This window comes from Elephantulus edwardii, unplaced genomic scaffold, assembly GCF_000299155.1.
Source record: "Elephantulus edwardii isolate Elephantulus edwardi_28Jun2011 unplaced genomic scaffold, EleEdw1.0 scaffold00309, whole genome shotgun sequence".
Taxonomy (NCBI): Eukaryota; Metazoa; Chordata; class Mammalia; order Macroscelidea; family Macroscelididae; genus Elephantulus; species Elephantulus edwardii.
Window position 1 is genome coordinate 1,623,525 of NW_006400059.1, and position 6,169 is coordinate 1,629,693.

A 6,169-nucleotide genomic window follows, 5' to 3' on the forward strand; every position below is an offset into this window, starting at 1 on the left:
ATGTTCAGTCTTTAACTCTCTTTTCTTCTCACTTTTCAAGTATTTCAGTTATGGTATGATTTTAAAACACCCTGTTTAAAATGATGGTTATCTCAAAATTTTAAACTCCTCTCTTGTTTTCAAATTTGTAAATCTATTCATCTGCACAATTCATAAACTTGAATATGAAGTAGGCATCAGGAATTTGTTTAAGACTATCCTTTCCATCCCTAAAGCCTAATATTTTTATCTCATTAGATAGTACCACTGTTAACTTTTTTGCTCAGGCAAAAACTTTGGAGTTACTTTAATTTACTTTTCTTCGTGTCTTAATTCATTTCACTTTAAAATCATTCAATGACATCTTCAAAATATAATCTGTGTCTTTCGAGTCACCTTCACCCCTCTCTTACCATCTGTAGCTATACTATTGTGATTGTTTAAAAAGATTTTTATATGTTTGTTGATTGTCTTCATTCAGTAGTTGAACCGAATTTCCTTTCTTTTAAATTAGGGTTACAGTAAGTTACTTTCCTCCTAATGAATAAAATGTTGAAAGCGATGATATCAGATTGCCTGCTCTGAGGAGCCCATATGCCATGTCATAAAGACAATTACACAGCTCTGTGGAAAAACCCAAATAGTAAAAGCCTGAGACCGCTTTTCCAGAGTCATATGAATGATTTGTTTTAGAGACAAATTTGTTAGCTTCAGTCAAGTCTTCAGATGACATCTGTTTCAACCCACACCTTAAATGTAATTTTTTTTAAGGAACTTTAAGCCAGAATCACCCAGCTAAGTCATTCCTAGAAAATGAATATGTGAGATAAACAATGTTTATTATTTTGAGCTGCTAAATTTTGTAGTAATTTACTATTCAATAATAGACATTTAATACACTATTCATTCCTTGGAATTCCTATTACAAAATACTATGTTCCTAATGACTTAAAACAACAGATATACTCTCACAGTTCTGAAGGTCAATAGTTCAAAATCTAGATGTCAGCAGGGACTCACCCCCTTGAGAGGCCATTCCTGGCCTTGTTGCTCCATAACATGAATCTGTTAGTATCTTTGTTAATTATCACTGATGTCAGTGTATTCATTATTCCTCTGTATTATGGACCTTGTACATCTGTACTAGTATCAGGAAAAGACAGGGTCTGTAGAGAACTGTGACATAACTACAGTAATCACTTCTATGTCTAGAGAATAAGTCCTCTGCAAAAGTGAATTGTCCATATATGGATTATCAAAGTGGCAGAGAGAAATGGGAGTCCCTAGGTCATTAAAATGAAGAACTTGTTCAATTGCTAATTGAAAGATTGGAGGTTCAAGACCACCCAAAGGTACCACAAAACAAAGGCCTGGAGAAATATGCCTGAAACATTAGCCTCTGAAAAATCAATGCAGCGCAGTTATTACAATGACACACATGATACCATCCTTAGTTAGAGTCTACTAAAATTTTTTTTCATTTATTATTGTTGTTTTGCACCATCAAGTCATACTCAATTCATAATTGACACTCCAGTGTGTTTACAGAGGCTGTAAAGATTGCCCATTTTTCTCCCAAGGAACAGCTGGTGGTTTGAATCGCCTGTTTGTGGTTTGGCAGTGTAACACCTTACCTACTAGGCCAGTAGAGAGAAATTTAGAGAAAAGTAAATATGAATCAGACACATTTGTTTTGCACTCCAGTTTTTCCATTGGTAGGTAAAAACATATTTAAGTTTCCAACTTCTTAACTCATGAAAGGCCTATCTTTAAAATGAGATTAAAAAAAAAATCAAATTAATAGCATCAGTGCTGAATACTTTGAGTAGAATTACCCCGCCTCTATTTTCAGCATTTTTGTAACTGGAGAGAGGCTAGGAGAGTAAAACTATGTTTCTCAGGTTTTCCAGTAACCAGAGCTTAGGATGTCACTTACTGTTGTTAGGTGCTGTTGAGTTGCATATGACTAATAGAGACATCAGATCTGAACCCTGTCCTATCCTGTACCTTTCTCATCCTCTCTGACACGCTCTAGCAATCAGATACACTTGTTGGAGTTTTAGGAAACTGAAAGTGCAATGAAGACAATCTTATTAGAAATAAAGTTGCAGAAATATATGTCATTCTGACACCTGACTCAGCAGTCTGTTCTGCTTCATTTGGGTGGCGAAGTAGTGATATCATCTTTGACTTCTTGATATGACTTCTAATTCTGAATGACAGCTTTAGGTGTTCATTCTCCAGTTTTCTGAGTATGAGAGGTAGTTGGGTCAATGACTAGCATAACTGTAGGAAAAATCTCAGAGAAGATCCCTTGTAAGACCAGTTCTACATTTCAAGGGATTAATCTAGGAGAACCAGTCCTAGATTCTTAAGCCTAGTCCTTAATCTCTTAATGATTTTGAAAAGATCTAATTCCCTGAATGAAATCCCTTCTTGCTTGAAATTCTTGAAGTGGTTTCTATTTGTTGAATGGAAGATGGGCTCGTAGACAAGTATACAGAACGCTGTCTGGGAGAAACTGATTTACTCATCATAAGGAAGCCTCACTGAATACACTGAGGATTAGGCATAACCCAGGCTTAATATCTTAGGATTCAGTATACTAAGCTTGCTGAGATTTAGATAGTGACTCAACAAAACAAAGTATTAAAAAAAGAGGATTTATAAAAATAAGTACATTGAGGTAGGTATTTCCCATGAAAAGTGAACTGCCAAGGAGGTAGAACCAAATACTGGGCTAGCATTTCTGAAGCACATAGTCAAGCCATGTGGGGACTCAATTATCAAAGGCTGCTTAGAAAATAGGCAGGAATGGCTATTACATCTTAAAAGGAAAACTTATTTCTTCAATTTTCAAAGAAAAGAACCCAAAATACCTACTTTTCAGAGTTGTTGTGAGGATCGTAGTCAATAAAATCAACATATGTAAATAAAATGCTTATGTTATTAGCTACTTTCTCCACTTCCTAAACATGCCTGTGGAAACTCTATAAACTTAAAGAAAGGACAATAGTTATAGAACAAGGTTAAAGCCTTTTGTTTATGGGGTTAGTAATAGATGGCACTTAACAACAACAATATATTTTGCAAAGCCCTTGTCTTCCATTTTGATCTTCCATTGGCTCACACTGTATGATGTCACTCTTGTTTTTGTTGAAGTTCTATGTAGATTGTTTTCTTTATTTAAGCCTTTTGTTTAGAGTCAATAAGACCTCTAGGAGGACACTTGAATTTAAGGCCAAGCCCTTGTCTCCACTTTGCAAACTCGGTGGGTGACTGAACTCTGTAAGAGGGACTCTCTTGTTTTGTTTGAGGGTCATTGTGGAATGTTTGGAATTTTTTGTTTGTTTGTTTTTGTTGTTTGTGGGGTTTTTTGCTTGTATTATTATTATTATTAATCACTAAAGCCTCTTGTTTAGAGTCAACAAAACCTAGAGGGCCTTTTTAAAAAAAAATAAGTCAAGTCCAAGGGATTATCTTTTAACCTTGTGATACTATATTTTGGAGGAACATTCTTCTAAATTGTACAGCACTCCTGTCAATTTGCTGTGCTGAGATAATCTGAATTTGCTGTTATGCTCAGCATTTTACTATTTGGGTCTCAAAAGCCATCATGGCTGCCCATGGTGGACAGTGTTTGGTGGCGCTCCCAGTTTTAAGAGAGGTTTAGAAGCAGGAGTGGCATCCACTTCCTAAACCACATGTCTCTGGAAACTCTATGAACTTGGGGAAAGAATATTTGTAGAAACGCCTCAGGTCTTTTGTTCATGGAGTCGCTATCTATGAGTTGGGGACGACTCGATGGTAATCAACAAGAACAACAACAGGAAACTTATACTTAAATCAAGAAGCTGTTATACAAATAGAGCAAGTAATATACAATGGATTAAAAATCAAAGAAGATGTGCATAACACTTTATCCTTTCCTCAAGTGTATTCAGTCTACATGCTGAACAAATTATTCAAGAAGCTAGACTAGATGAAAAAACAAGTGGCATCAGAATAGGAGGAGATTAGGAAGCAGCAGAATGCTCCCAGACAGGTATTTTTGAGTAGTCAAAGCAAATGAGAATGCTTTATTAGGGAGGAATGTGGAATGATGGAGCTAATGGAGTTTGAACCTTACCTTGGTTGTTAAATTCTGTTGGGTTTTAATGGGTTTTGGTCAAACATTCTTCTAAGTGGCATAGCACTTTGTGCATTTGCTATACAAAGGTAACTTGTGGTTGCTGTGATGCTGAACACTGTGACACAGATGTGTCAAATGTGATAATAGTTACCTACGGCGGACAATGTTTTGGTGGAGCTCCCCAATTAAAACAAGCTTGGAAGCAAGAGTGGCATCCACTTCCAAATGGAAGTTATACAAGTGCTCAGGTCTTTTGTTCATAGGGTCGCTATGAGTCATATACAACTTGATGGCACTTAACAACAACAACAACAACAAAGCTACATATTAGCTACTACAAGTGTTGCTGTTGTTATGTGCTGTCGAGTTGACTATGACTCACAGTGACCCTACACATGATAGTTCTGAATCCTGTTCTATCCTGAGCCAATCTCAATGTCTCTAACACACCTACCCTCATTATCCCATGTTCTGGGTCAATCCATCTCATCCAGGGTTTTACTCTTCTGTGCTGTTCCTCTACTCTTCCAAGCAAGATACCCTTCTCCAAGGACTAGTCCCTCCTTGCCACATGCCCAAAATATGTAAGAAGAAACCTCAAAATCCTTGCCTCCAAGGAACAATTTGGTTTCACTCTTTCCAAGACGCAGCTGTTAGTTTTCTTGGCAGTCCATGGCATGTTCAGTACTTTTTACAGCACCACAACTCAAAGGCATCAATTCTCCTTCTATCATCTTTGTTCAGTGTTGTTGTTGCTGTTGTTGATTGCCATCGAGTTGAGCACAACTCATAGCAACCCTATGAACAAAAGACCTGAAGCCTTTCTATTGTTTCTTAAACTTCATAGAGTTTGAGAGGCTTGTGGTTTAGGATGTGGAGGCCACTTCTGCTTCCAGGCCTTTCCCTATTCTGCATTATCATCATCATCATCTCTGCATTGCTCAAATCTATTGTTGCAGTTTCTATGTTCCTCTATCTCATTGAGGGTCATCCTTCTTTCTTTCCTATCATGATGTCTTTTTCCAAGAATGGTGAAGATTTTGAGATTATTAACAGCTTTAGCTTGCTTGGTTCCACAATCAACAATCAAGAGACAAGAGACGAGTTGCATGGGGAGGTCAGCTGTCAGGGACCTCTCCAGAGTACTGAAGATCAATGATATCAGGCTAGAGACTAAGGTACGCCTGATCTGGGCCATAGTCTTCACAATTGTATGCTATGCATCAGAGAGCTGGACAAGGATTAGGAATGATAGAAAGAGAATTGATGCCTTTGAGCTGTGGTGCTGGAGAAGAGCGTTGAATATACCATGGACTGCTAGGAGAACAAACAGTTTCTGTTCATTGGAGTCAAGGATTCTGAAGCTTAATCTGACATACCTTTGGACATGTTACAAGGAGGGACCAGTCCTTAGAGAGGGACATCATGTTTGGGAGGCTGGAGGCACAGCGCAAGAGAGGAAGACCCTTGATGAGATGGATTGATTGAGTCAGTGGAGTAATTGGAGTAGGTGTGTCAGAGACAGTGAGGCTGGCACAGGAGAGAGCAGGGTTTAGGACTCTTGTACATGGGGTCACTGTGAGTCACAAGTGACTGACGGCACATAACAACAACAACAACAGTTCTTAGTGACAGGATTTTCCCATTCAACAAGAACAGCTTACAGTTACTTAGTAAACAAACTTGAGTGAGATGCTAATCTCTTGACATATGACTGAGAATAACAGTTTCAAAGACATAAATGCATTTGCCATCCTGGTAGACTGCTTAAGGTAAAATTCACATATAGTTAAGAAGAACACAACTTTAAGATTCTTACATATAGTTTCTAGTTAACTCACAATTTGGATACAGTTTACAGAAGATGAAGACAAAAACAACTATGAGATATCATCTCACCCCAGGAAGAATAGCAAAATTTAACATAACAGCAAGCAACAAATGCTGGAGAGGTTGTGGAGAAACTGGAACCCTTATTCACTGTTGGTGGAAGTGTAAAATGGTGCCACCACTGTGGAAGGTGGTATGGCTCTTTCTCAAAAAAGTTGCAAATAGAGA